Raw genomic sequence first — 14,667 nt, 5'->3', positions numbered from 1 at the left:
ATGCCAGAGATTTCTGTGCATTAATTTTGTATCCTGCAACCTTACCAAATTCATTGATTAGTTCTAGTAGTTTTCTGGTGGCATCTTTAGGATTTTCTATGTATAGTATCATGTCATCTGTAAACTGTGACAGTTTTACTTCTTCTTTTCCAACTTGTGTTCTTTTTATTTCTTTTTCTTCTCTGATTGCAGTGGCTAGGACTTCCAAAACTACGTTGAATAGAGTGACAAGAGTGGACAACAGTGAGAGTTCCGAGTCAAAACCACTGGACTAACAGAGAACCTCCAACCCCAGAGAATATTCAGCAGAGTGAGGTCTCCCAGAGGTCCTCATGTTGGCACCATGACCCAGCTCTACCCAACAACATACAAACTCCAGTGTCGGAAGCCTCATGCCAAACAACCAGTAAGACAGGAACAAAATCCCACCCGTCAAAAAAAAAAAAGAGACAGCAAAAAGTATGCCACTGATGAAGGAGCAAGGTAAAAACCAACAAGACCATATAAATGAAGAGGAAATAGGCAATCTACTTGAAAAAGAATTCAGAGTAATGATAGTAAAGATAATCCAGAATCTTGGAAATAGAATGCAGGCACGGATTGAGAAAATACAAGAAATATTTAACAAAGATATAGAAGAACTAAAGAACAAACAAACAAACAAGATTCCTCTACCCAGCAAGGATCTCATTCAGATTTGATGGAGAAATCAAAAGCTTTTCAGACAAGCAAAAGCTAAGAGAATTCAGCGCAACCAAACCAGCTTTGCAAAAAATGCTAAAGAAACTTCTCTAGGTGAGAAACACAGGTGAAGAAAACGAACCACAAAAACAAACCCAAAATAATTAAGAAAATGGTAATAGGAACATACATATTGATAATAACCCTGAATGTAAATGTATTAAATGCCCCAAGCAAAAGATACAGACTGGCTGAATGGATACAAAAACAAGGCCCATATATATGCTGTCTACAAGAGACCCACTTCAGACCTAGGGACACATACAGACTGAAAGTGAGGGGATGGAAAAAGATATTCCACGCAAATGGAAATCAAAAGAAAGCTGGAGTAGCAGTACTCATATCAGATAAAATAGACTTTAAAATAAAGACTGTTACAGGGATAATGAAGGTCACTACATAATGATCAAGGGATCAATTCAAGAAGAAGATATAACAATTATAAATATATATGCACCCAACATAGGAGGACCTCAATACATAAGGCAAATGCTAACAACCATGAAAGGAGACTTCGACAGTAACACAGTACTAGTAGGGGACTATCACACCCCACTTATACCAGTAGACAGATCATCCAAACAGAAAATAAAAAAGGAAACACAAGCTTTAAATGACACAATAGACCAGATAGATTTAATTTATATTTATAGAACATTCCACCTGAAAGTGGCAGAATACACTTTCTTCTCAAGTGCACATGGAACATTCTCCAGGATAAGTCACATCTTGGGTCACAAATCATGCCTCAGAAAATTTAAGAAAATTGAAATCGTGTCAAGCATCTTTTCTGACCACAACGCCATGAGATTGGAAATCAATTACAGGAAAGAAACTGTAAAAACCACAAATACATGGAAGCTAAACAGTGTGCTACTAAATAACCAAGAGATCACTGAAGAAATCAAAGAGGAAATAAAAAAATACATAGAAACAAATGACAACAAAAACACTACGAATGAAAACCTATGGGATGCAGCCAAAACAGTTCTAAGAGGGAAGTTTATAGCAACTCAATCTCACCTCAAGAAACAAGAAAAATCTCAAATAAACAATCTAACCCTACACCTAAAACAAATTAGAGAAAGAAGAACAAATAAAACCCAAAGACAGTGGAAGGAAAGAAATCATAAAGATCAGAGCAGAAATAAATGAATTAGAAATGAAGAAAACAATAGCAAAGATCAATAAAACTAAAAGCTGGTTCTTTGAGAAGATAAACAAAATTGATAAACCCTTAGCCAGACTCATCAAGAAAAAAAGGGAGAGGATGCAAATCAATAAAATAGGAAATGAAAAAGGAGAAATCACAACTGACACTGCAGAAATACAAAGGATTATAAGAGACTACTACAAACAACTATATGACAATAAAATGGACAACCACGAAGACATGGACAAATTCTTGGAAAGGTACAATTTTCCAACACTGCACCAGGAAGAATTTGAAAATATAAACAGACCTGTCACAAGTAATGAAATTGAAACTGTAATTAAAAATCTTCCAGCAAACAAAAGTCTAGGACAGATGGCTTCACAGGAGAATTCTATCAAAGCTTTAGAGAAGAGCTAACACCTATCCTTCTCAAACTCTTCCAAAAAATTGCAGAGGGAGGAACACTCCCAAATTCATTCTATGAAGCCACCATTACCCTGATACCAAAACCAGAAGAAGATATCACAAAAAAAGAAAATTATAGACCAATATCACTGATGAACATAGATGCAAAAATCCTCAACAAAATACTAGCAAACAGAATCCAACAACATATTAAAAGGCTCGTACACCATGATCAAGTGGGATTTATCCCAAGGATGCAAGGATTCTTCAGTATATGCAAATCAATCAATGTGATACACCATATTAACAAATTAAGGAATAAAAACCATATGATCATCTCATTAGATGCAGAAAAAGCTTTTGACAAAATTCAACACTGATTTATGATAAAAACTCTCCAGAAAATGCACATAGAGTTAACCTACCCCAACATAATAAAGGCCATATATGACAAACCCACAGCCAACATCATACTCAATGGTGAAAAATGAAAGCATTTCCACTGAGATCAGGAACAAGACAAGGATGTCCACTCTCAATATGCTTTTGACATATTGAAAAGTGTCCAACCTTAACCATGTCTTGATTCCATTGCTTTTTCTTTCCCAGCAACACTAATACAAGCTTAAACTACAATTAACAGGAAGGTAATTTAATTTGAAATATGATTCAAATCACTCGCTTTCTCAGTCATCTCTACAGATTGCCACATAAATGAATTCAGCATAGTGCATTATTTTTAATTTCATTTTTCCCTTTTGTAATAAATGATGATGTTTGACAACATAGAAAGTAGTCATAACTAGATTTGCACTATTCAAATTAGAGTAGTTTCATTTTGGGGTCTAAGAAGGGTACAAACTGACATTAATTATAATAATTATTGGATTAATGCTCTCTTAGAGACTTAATAGTAATAAATTATTACCTAGGTATGATTTATTATAATGTGAAAAGATGGATTAATTTACTTTCTTTTGTAAAAGACAATATTCTGGTTATAAACAGAGACTTCATTTTTCATTAATTTGCTATTGCCTTTGAGGAAGTCCCCACCTTGTATATTTGCACTAGGTGGGCAGCCACTGCTGTAACATTTTCTGAGGGCTGAACTTGACACTATACCATGGGCTGTGTCCAGTGTCCAATTCTGCCTGCTGTGTGATGCCGGCTGGATCACCCCCTTTCTGGATGATGCCTGTGGAGTGATTAGGTTTGTGGACCTGTCTTCTCAACCTCTCTTGACAAATGCTTGTTTTCCAAACTGGTTCTCCAGCCATCCCAGTTATTCTCTGAGCTACACTACACTTTTTTCATTACTACCTTTTCCTGTTTAATCCAAGCAGAGCTGGTTTTGAAGGGTGTGTTATTTCCTATGGCTGCCACAATAAATTGTTACATACTGGGTAGCTTAAAACTACAGAAATTTATTTTCTCATAGCTCTAGAAGCCAGAAGTCCAAACTCGATGTGTCAGCAGGACCACACTCCTTCCGTAGGCTCTAGGAGAGGATGTTTCCTGCCTCTTCCAGCTTCTGGTGACTCTAGACTTTATCTGGCTTTCCTGTCTCCACGACTAAACCTCTGTGGTCGCATTGCCTCCTCCTAGTTATGTATCTGTGTCTTTCTTCTTCTTTGTCTCTCTTTCTTTTTTTTTCCTTTTTTACAAAAATTTTAATTATGGTAAAAAATAAAACATAAAATTTACCACCTTAATCATTTTTATGTGTACATTAGTGTTAGGTAGAGTCACATTGTTGTGTAACCAATCTCATTTGCTGTATTTTAACACAGGCTCAAATTGACCTTTTAAGATTTCTTTCATTATGAATATTTTATTTTAACAATGTCACTCCAGAAGTAATCCAAATTGTTTCATATACTTACGAAACTTCATATCAAAACAAAAACAAATTATGTTTTCAGAAATTTTTTTGAGTCTTTGCAAAATTCACAAAGTATTGTTTGTGGATGATGTTTATTAATGTTGCTTCAACCTATGGAAGGAGGCTTATTTCATACACAAATTAAACCTGGTTGTTTTACTTGCATTAATATCACTTTATCTGAGATTTTGCAATGTTTGAAAATGCACAAGTATAATTTGTATAATGTGAATTGTCTTTTTATCTGAGATATTCAATTATAAATAATTGAATGTAATCTTAATATTTTCCTTGCATATATATATATATATATATATATATACACACCTGACTTCAAAAGAGCTGCTTTCCGCTGCTATCATCCATCAGCCTACTTTAGCCCTGCCTGGTATATGCGAGTGGGCTCTTGTCACATTTTGGTCTTACAAAGACATTAACCACCTTGCAGTGGCAATGGGTTCATCAACTGTCACTGCATGCCAGGTCAGACAGGTGCAAATATTTCCTTTGCCTTATGATCTTGCAAAAATGAGACTTGATCATTGAAAGGCTGGCCACTGTGACATGCAATTCTGGAAGACTGTTCAACATTTTTTGAGACAGCATAATTTGTAAATAAGGGGCATTTATTATTTCAGACAGCCTTAGGGTACACATTCATTTTCCCCTGACATGTAGTATACAGATTCAAAGGCTTCATTCATTAACATTGTTCGCAAAATGTTATGCTATGCTTAAAGATAAGATAAATGTAGACACATCATAAAAACAGAATGATTTCATTACTTCAGTTACTTCCTAACTTAGAAAGTGATTTTAGACAGAAAACGTCTGCAGATGTGTAATTCACTTTCTATATTCAAAGATTTTAAATTGTTTGGATGACTTTAAAAGGAAGATGTGTTTATCAGTACTAATTTGGATTAAAGTGTATGCATGTGTTTAGAGTTTAATAAATAAATGTTCAGACTTTGTGGAAATGAATTACTATTCTAACATGAAAAAAAAGGTAAATACAAATTTTGCGAGAGAGTAATGTTGTTTTCCTCCATCTTATTTAGTATTACATCATTTGATATTACAAAAACTCAATGAGTCATGTATTTAAATGACCCATTGGCAGCTTTATTTTTCAAATCAGTTTCCATACATTCAATATTTATTTAACCTATTTAGAAAATAAAAATTTAAGAATAGACAAAGTTATTCATGAATATAGCAATATACTATATCATTATAATTATAGTTTTCCATATATGTTTATTTGATCAATAAATCAATCAAGTATTTTTTCATAACTAAACTAGGAAAGGTTATTCTTCAAAGTACTGTAACAATTGCATTGAATTAAAAAAAAGCCAACATCCCCTGCCCTCATGTATCTTACATTCTAGAGTGAAAGACAGGTGACAAACTCAAAATTATAAAACTATATACTAAGTTAGATGACAGTGAGTGCTATGGTGAAATGGAATAGGACAATAAAAAGGGCTCTGGGGGGGAGTGTGATTTCAAATTCAAATGTCTTGGATTGCATTGGTCTAATTGAGAAGGTGAATTTGATCAAAGATTTGAAAAAGATAAAGATATTCATTAGATATGGACATCTGGGGAAAAGTGCTCCAGATAAAGGACCTGTAGGCTCAAAAGCCCTGAAGAAAAAGCATTGCTTAGCATGTCAGAGGAAAGATATAAAGAGGCTGTGATGGTTAAACTAGATGAGTGGTGGAGTGGTGGGAGAGATAGAGCATTTTGAGCTGACAGACCTGATGTCTTTTCTATAGGATTATTCTGGCTGCTGTGTAGGCAGAGGACTGGGGTTAGGGGTGGAGGAGTTGAAACAGGAAGACAAAGTTATTTCAATTCACCAAATGAGGAATAATGGCTACATTGACTTGGGTAATAACAGCTGGATGGTTAGAAGGGGCTAAATTCTGACAATATTTTGAAAGTATCTTATTTCCAGGAAGTTTTGCTGACTGACTATGAGGTGGAAGGGGGAAAAATTAATCAAAAATGACTCTGATATATTCAGTCAAATCATTCCACTTATTAATAATGAAAAGCCTGTAAGAGGAAGAAGATTGAAGAGTAAGTTCACGAGTGCAGTTTAGAAATAAAACATATACATATGTATCTATAGATATATCCATACCCTGTCTTTATATCTACTTGTATCTCTAATTCTCTATCTATTTATACCTCTAATTCTCTCTCTCTATTTTCAACTATATGTCCAAATCTTACAACAGTGTCTGGACCTAGTGGACAAACTATGATTGTTTGTTGAATAAATGTTGAATGCATACCTCACATACAATTTGATTATTATTGCAATTAATGTGTAGCAGCATACAATGTAAATTTTAGATTATGTATAGAATATTTTAATACATTCTTTCAGAAACAACATTTTAATAGTTATTAAATACATCCATGGAAAATTTCCATGTCTTTATTGAAGTACTTATTGAGACCATTTTATTGCTTTGTATTGAAGAGGGCTATCTAAGTCCCAGGTTATGTTTCTTACTAATTGTGTGAATAGATCAAATTATTTAATCTTTTTGAGATACAATTTCCTCACTTCTAAAATAAGAGTGGCAATATTGATAAGTTTTTCTAAGATTAGAGTGCTTATATGATAAACATCTGACACACAGCAGACAACCAATAAATTATAGGTGTTACTAAAATGTGTATCATTTGAAGTATGATAGAATTGCGTTACTTCAGCAAAAGTTGTGGAATCCCTGGGTCAGTCATATATGTGTTTATCTGGGGAAAACAATAAAAATATTGTAAGGAAATATATATTGGACTAGTAAAAAACTTGTTTTTAACCAATTACAAAGATTCCTAAAAACAATACAAAACAGTGTTGACAGATCATAAGCTATAACAGCTCATGTCTCAGACTCCAATTATAAGACATTGAAACTTACCTCAAAAATTTTCCTGTCTGTAAGTAGTATGAATCATGAATTACCAAAATTGTATTGAAACATGCCAACTATATGTAGCAATTGAATAGAACAAAATATGTATAATTTATCTAGGAACTTAAAGATGAAAATACTTTATGTTTAAATTATTCTATGTATCATATTATCAAATCATTCTAATAGTACTTATTTGCTCTCATTAGTCAGATGTTGTTCAATTTTTTATGGCAGCAACTGTTGCAAAATGAAATTCAAATGCTGGTCCTGCAAGCAATTTTTATATGTACATTTTTAACATTATTTATTATAGTGTACTAATATTTTATAACATTATAATAATATTTAATATATAATGTTAAATATATTTATAATAATAATATGTTATTATTTTAAAATTATTTCTTGTAATAATTTTAAACAAATTATTTTTAACTTTTTTTTAACATTTTTATTGGAGTATAATTGTTTTACAATGGTGTGTTAGTTTCTGCTTTATAACAAAGTGAACCAGTTATAAATATACATATATCTCCATATCTCTTCCCTCTTGCATCTCCCTCCCTCCCACCCTCCCTATCCCACCCTTCTAGCTGGTCACAAAGCACCGAGCTGATCTCCCTGTGCTATGCGACTGCTTCCCACTAGCTATCTATTTTACATTTGGTAGTGTATATATATGTCCATATGTACACTACCACTCTCTCACTTTGTCCCAGCTTACCCTTCCCTCACCCCATGTCCTCAAGTCCATTCTCTAGTAGTTCTGTGTCTTTATTCCCATCTTGCGCCTAGGTTCTTCATGACCTTTTTTTTTTTTTTTTTTTAGATTCCATATATATGTGTTAGCATACGGTATTTGTTTTTCTCTTTCTGACTTACTTCACTCTGTATGACAGACTCTAGGTCCATCCACCTCACTACAAATAACTCAATTTCGTTTCTTTTTATGGCTCAGTAATATTCCATTGTATATATGTGCCATATCTTCTTTATCCATTCATCTGTCGATGGACACTTAGGTTGCTTCCATGTCCTGGCTATTGTAAATAGAGCTGCAATGAACATTGTGGTACATGACTCTTTTTGAATTATGGTTTCAGAGTAACCTGTCTAGGCAGCCATTTCTAATGTAAGGACACCAACAATAAAATGTCAATGTGTTTAGTGCATTAAATCATAAAGTCAACACAAAAGATCATCATATATATCAATATATTTTTTTTCTGTCTACTTAAGATACTTGACCATAACGAATGATATACCTTTATTAAATATAATTCAGGTATTTTAACTTACTTAAAAAATAGTTAAAAATCTGTATTTTGGGAACAGATAGTTACTAGACTTATAGTGGTAATCATTTCATAATGTATGCAAATGTCAGATCTTTATGTAGTATACCTGAAAGCAACTTAATATTGTAAGTCAACTATATTTCAATTAAAAAAAAACACAAATCATTAAAATAAAAGAAAGTCATGAAAAATCAGCTTTTGTTCCAATTAAATATTTTGACACTCTTAGAACATGGCTACTTATGAAAGTATGTTTTAAGTTTTAGACTGTAGGTCAAAGGAAAAATCCCGACTCAATTCCTGAATAAAGAACTTTGCCACCCATAATTAATATCCCAAGTCTAAATTTTGGCCTCTTCTCTACTCCACTTTCTTAACTTTAGTTTGATTTAAAAGTCTTTAAAACACACCCTTTTCCACATTAGAATGTAAAAGGAACAGCAGTGGAGCTGACCAGCTTGTTAGTGGGTGCTCTTTCCTATCTATTGTTGATACCTTCAAAAGACCATAGTCTCACATCCTCTCACTTAGATCATAAACGTAATCATCAAGGTCTCTAAACTTGCTAGGTGCATGCCATAAGTTCAATGTTTCCATAGTGCATCTCCCAGTTAGCTCTTCCTTTTTGTCTTAAAAACCTACCCTAAAATTTTGGAAATAACTGCTCATACCCCTACTATTTGCTTCTTTTATGCCAAGCATAATACTCATTACTGGGTAAATTATAAAGTTTGTGCAGCACTGGTGCCCACAGTTAACATCTTCACTCTTTGCCTTTGTTTTTATTCTTTGCAGTTGAATGCTCTTTATTCATATTGTTACTAAATTGCTCATGTTAATTTTGAAAGAATGCCATGAAATGATTGGCAGGAGGCCTCAGTCTATCAAGGTGGAAATGAGCATAAATGAAGCATCACACTCCTCAGTATTCCATGAATAAAGGAACACAAGGCACAGGATAATAGAAAACATGGAGGGAAAAACAGGATTCTGTACATAGAGCAGAACAGTGCTAGCTTATAAACTTATGGAAGTACCAAATCATTTTCTAGATAAAAAGGAAGGACATCCAATGGCATATTCAACAAATTAGCATCAGTATTACGGAATGTCCATTTTTAAGAGCTAAAGTAATTCTGGCTGTTTCAGTTTGCATGATTTCAATATATTGTCATTACTGCTAATTTATAAGAAGTGAATTGAACTGTAATTAGCACTTTTTAGAATGATTATTTCAGCATAACCACCATTAAAAGCAAATATTTTTGTGCCATGTACAGGGGATAGAGAGATACTACACGAGTATGTGTGTGTACATATACATGTGTTTCTATCACTGAGTATGTCCTTATCAGGAACTTTAAATATACATAAAAGATAAATAACCACACAATGTTACATTATGATATCTGATCCTCAGCCATTGTTGAAACTAATATTTTCTTAGTACCGTATAGTTAGCCTTTAATTATTCACCAAATAAAATAATATTTTATTATTATAATAATAAAAGCTTTGAGCTCATTATTTTAAAGGTAGAAAGGGTATAAAAATAATTCTTCTGTTTTCCATACTATCATATTTCCAACTGCATCATAATAGATATCATACTAAGTTTACCTGGATTTGTCGAGAAAACAGAACTACTACAAGAACTACGCAAATCAAGACTTCTGAGAAGAGGGTAATGACAGTCAGGAAGGTTACAGACAGAGGATTGGAGAATGCTTTAATTATTTCTGATTTGTCTCATCTAGCAAATCTTTCATTACTACTGGCACTCCTTTTCATTTTTTCTCCATCCTATAGAACCATGACTCATTTTATTCTCTGGACTGTTGCCATGTGACTGTTTTAATTTTTCAAAATAGATTTACTCTCTATAACTCCAGTGGGGATTTTGAATCTAATAATGCCAGCCCCTTCCAGATTGCTCTCTTTAGGAGGTATGAGGGAAAGGAGATGTAAGGGGAAGGACTGAGTTTGGAAGTCATTGCTGTTGTGAGTATGTATGTCTTATTCTACAAAGACCGTTTGGCCAAAGAGCTAAATCACATCTTCCAAAACAATTTTACAAGTATTAAATTGAAATATGTTTCAAAAACATGTACCTGTCAAATTTCTTTGTATATTTCTCATTCAGCTCTATACTTTGGACAAAGAATAGAGTATCATTTATCATTTCCAATTTTGCTGATGATACAAATAAGGGTCAAAAGAAAGTTAAGGACTTCTGGTTTCAACAACTGTGGCACGTAAAGAGCTTAGAAGTCATCATCCCTGCTCTTATGACAAGAAAGGCTGGACCAATTAAAAACCAAAGATTTTTCTTGGACCCATCAAAGAACTGACGCTATAGGGCAAATGACCACACACAAATCTGGAGAAAAGAGCACATCCAGAGAATCACAGCAGAGAAGAGCTAGTGTGGAACAGAAATGTATGGAACCATAAACTGGTAGAAACACTTAAATTATAATCTGGATGAATTTATGGAGGTTGAGTGTGGAATAGGAGAGTAGCAAATGCCTGGGAGCCTCAATCTTTAAAAGCCCCACATTTTCATAAACTTCCCCTCCAGGAACCCCAGTAGGCTCAGAAAGTAAAGTTACAAGAAAGATCCTCTTGTGGCTCTGGTAGGAGAGAGAAATAGTTAACTATTGTGAAATACACCTCCCAAGCCTTCTTCATAGTAAATGTGTACTCCCCAGGGAAGAGGACTTTGCCAGAGTAGAAATCTGACACATTATCACTGCAGAGGGAAGGAAAGTCCTCTGCAGTCTACGAAAAGAAGGAAAGAAAGAAAAAGAAAGAAAGAAAGAGAGAGAGAAAGAGAGAAAGGGAGAAAGAGAGAAAGAGAGAGAAAAAGAGAGAGAGAGAGAGAGAGGGAGAGAAGGAGAGAAAGACAGAGAGAGAGAGGGAGGGAGGAAGAAAGAAAGAAAGAAAGAAAAGAAGGAAAGAAGGAAAGAAGGAAGGAAGGGAAATCAACATAGACAACAGGGTTTATACCTATATAGCCAGTGAAAATATTTGTGAAGGTCACATGTCCAAATCAGGACATTATAGAACACATTTCCTACACCCCATACACTTTATACCACAACAGTGAGGGTTCTAATACAGTAATAGTGATTGCAGCATAAAGAAGTGCAAGACACAGATTCTCCAAGGAGAAGTTCTTAGGAAAGCACAAAGTCAAGATAGGAGACAAAAACAAGGACATTAGAGGAACTTGAAGCCGCTAACACCTATAGCTACTCCTAGCCAGACTAACATAAACTTCACATTAATGGACAATTTATCTCAGTTCCTAACATGTCCAGCTTCAACAAAAACAAATCATGGCCAAACACAAGGAAAAAAAAACAGTCTGAAAACACAAAACCATCATCAAAACCAAAATCAGCTATGACAAAGATGTTGGAATTATCAGATATAGTGTTTAAAATAACTATGATTAGTATGTGCAGGGTTCTAAATGAGAAAGTAAACAACGTGCAAGCACAGATGGATAATCTAAGCAGAGACAGTACTTTGTGACCACCTAGAGGGATGGGATAGGGAAGGTGGGAGGGAGACGCAAAAGGGAAGAGATATGCGGACATATGTATATGTAAAGCTGAATCACTTTGTTATAAAGCAGAAACTAACACACCATTGTAAAGCAATTATACTCCAATAAAGATGTTAAAAAAACAAAAAGAAAACTAATAATTAACAGAAATCCTAGAAATTACAAAGAGTAACAAAAATGAAGAATGACTTCTATGAACTCGTTACTAGACTTTATATGGCTAAGAATCAGCCATTGTTAAGATCATTAAAAAAGGATCTTAAAGATAGAAACATTTAGCTGATATTTTAACTATTTCATCTTGATTGCCTTATGTTCTAATACCAAAAATACAGTGAAGCAACGTTAAATAAGCTTCTTTGTGATAATGCATGTGGTAATTTACAACAATTAACATATACTTGCTATTATAGATTAACAAAAGTGGTCAGACTCTTACATTTGTAACTTTCTTTGCACATAATGTTCTAGGTGGCATTGAGTCACAAAGATGGTATTAAAGAATTACATAAGGAGGGGGGAGAAATTAAAATTTCAGTAAATGGTACAGAGCGCTTTCTAGAAAAAATATACAAAAATATATATTTTTTGGATATACCAAGGTAATAAATACTGTTTATGACTTCTTTAAGTTTACATAGTGCTCCAACATATTAATACCCTGTGAGCTTCAAAAAACCAAATACATTTACAGTAGTATTATCGGTCACCAAAATGAAAGGGAAAGAAACTTTACAATTGTGAGAATGCATAAATCTCCTCATTAAGGCAATATTGACCCAGACAATAATTTATTATCTGTCACCGCAAAAAAAAAATCCTCCAATTTTAAGGAACTGATTTGTATTACATAGGACTAAATCCCTTTCTCATGCATTGCTTTGATATCAGAAGTATTGGTGTGTGTGTGTATATATATGTCTCAGTATATAATATGCATACATTCTTCATATGTATATATGAAGAATCCTACTTGCAAAACTTAGATATAAACTAAGAAGACATTTTAAACAGCAAAATAGAGTATTTTGGATTCTTGCATTATATCATGGCAAAGGTGGAGAGAATATCATCAGTATTTTGAAATATAAAAATATTAAATTCTTCAAAAAATATATGAAGAACTAGGCACGTAAGTTTGCAGTGAAGCACTTATAAGGAGACTGTTTTGCCCATTAAATCTTATGACAGATGATTCATTAATCCCCATCCATCTTCCATGTAGAGGTCAAACATAATAGAGAAGGAAAACAAAACAAAAAAGAAAAACATTAACACATACACACAAAATTTTATAATAGTACTGTTGAAAATTAAAATCCACTGTGTATTTTATGTTTATAATTTAATAGCAAAAGAAGCAATGTGTAAGATATAGAGTAAAATAGCAGCTCCATGACTGACCTAAGGTATTATATTTGAGTTAAATTACAAAGTAAGAATTTTTAAAGATAAAGAAGGTTGTATCAGAAATATACATAGGGATTTATAAACACATCAGTAATTGAATTGGGTAATTTTAATAATACCGCCTTATCTTGCAGTCTTTAGTGGTAATAATGTAGCAAATTACAAAGTGAAAAAAAAAAAATTACAGACAGGCCTGCTCTAGAACATAGCATAGTGTTAATGGAGAGAGACTCACTTAAAATGCAAATCTGCTTAAATAATGGAAATTGTTTCTTTAGATTCAGTGTTTAATTAAAAATTTTGAAATTATGGGAAATAAACATAAGGAAAAGAAGAAATAGAAGTAATGGGGACACATTACTGATTTCATAAACTATATCATGTGAATAATGAAGATGAGAAATATGAAGCCAAGTGACATCAAACTCTTTGAGGGTTTATACAATCATGGACATGAACTTAATCCTCACATTCTAGTAATATAGTCTCCTTTTCCTGAAAATATCTTCAGGTTAATGAAACAATATTTTAAGTCTCTGAGTTAAGCTATTTACACTAGTGAATCTTACATGGAAGATTATGTTTTCATTATTGTATTTTCTTTGGTCCTGGAAATAATAAATACAAACACATGAAAAACCATAGAAGATTGTGACGGTAATTTTGTCAGCTTGACTGGGCTATGGGGTGTTGGCTCAAACATTATTCTGGTGTTTCCTTGAGGGTGTTTTTTAGATGATTTAACATTTAAATCAGTAAAGGAATTAAAGGCCACTGCTCCCCCTAATGTGGGTGGACCACCTCCAATCATTGGAAGTTCTGAATAGAACAAAAAGGCTGACCCTCCCCTGAATTAAGTTTCCTGCCTTTGGACTCAAACTGAAATATTGGCTCTTCTTGGGTCATGAGCCTGACGGCCTTTGGACTGGAGCTACCGCCTCTGCTCCCCTGATTCTCAGGCCTTCAGACTCTCACTGGAATTACATCATCGGCTCTCCTGGGTCTCCAGCTAGCTGAGTACACATCTTAAGACCTTTCAGTCTCCATAACTGTGTGAGCCAATTTCTTAGAATAGATCTCTTTCTATTCTAAGAGATATTTGTTCTGTTAATCTGGAGAACCTGACTAAAACAGAGATATCCATAAATAAACCTTGTTTAATATAGCATTTATTATAGCATTTAATACGTAATAGTTTCTAGCTACTGTTATATCTTGTGTTAATAGTTCAAGGTATAGTATTTTAAATTTCATTC

This window comes from Balaenoptera physalus, assembly GCF_965194825.1.
Source record: "Balaenoptera physalus genome assembly, chromosome: 3".
Taxonomy (NCBI): domain Eukaryota; kingdom Metazoa; phylum Chordata; class Mammalia; order Artiodactyla; family Balaenopteridae; genus Balaenoptera; species Balaenoptera physalus.
This window is presented reverse-complemented; position numbering follows the sequence as displayed.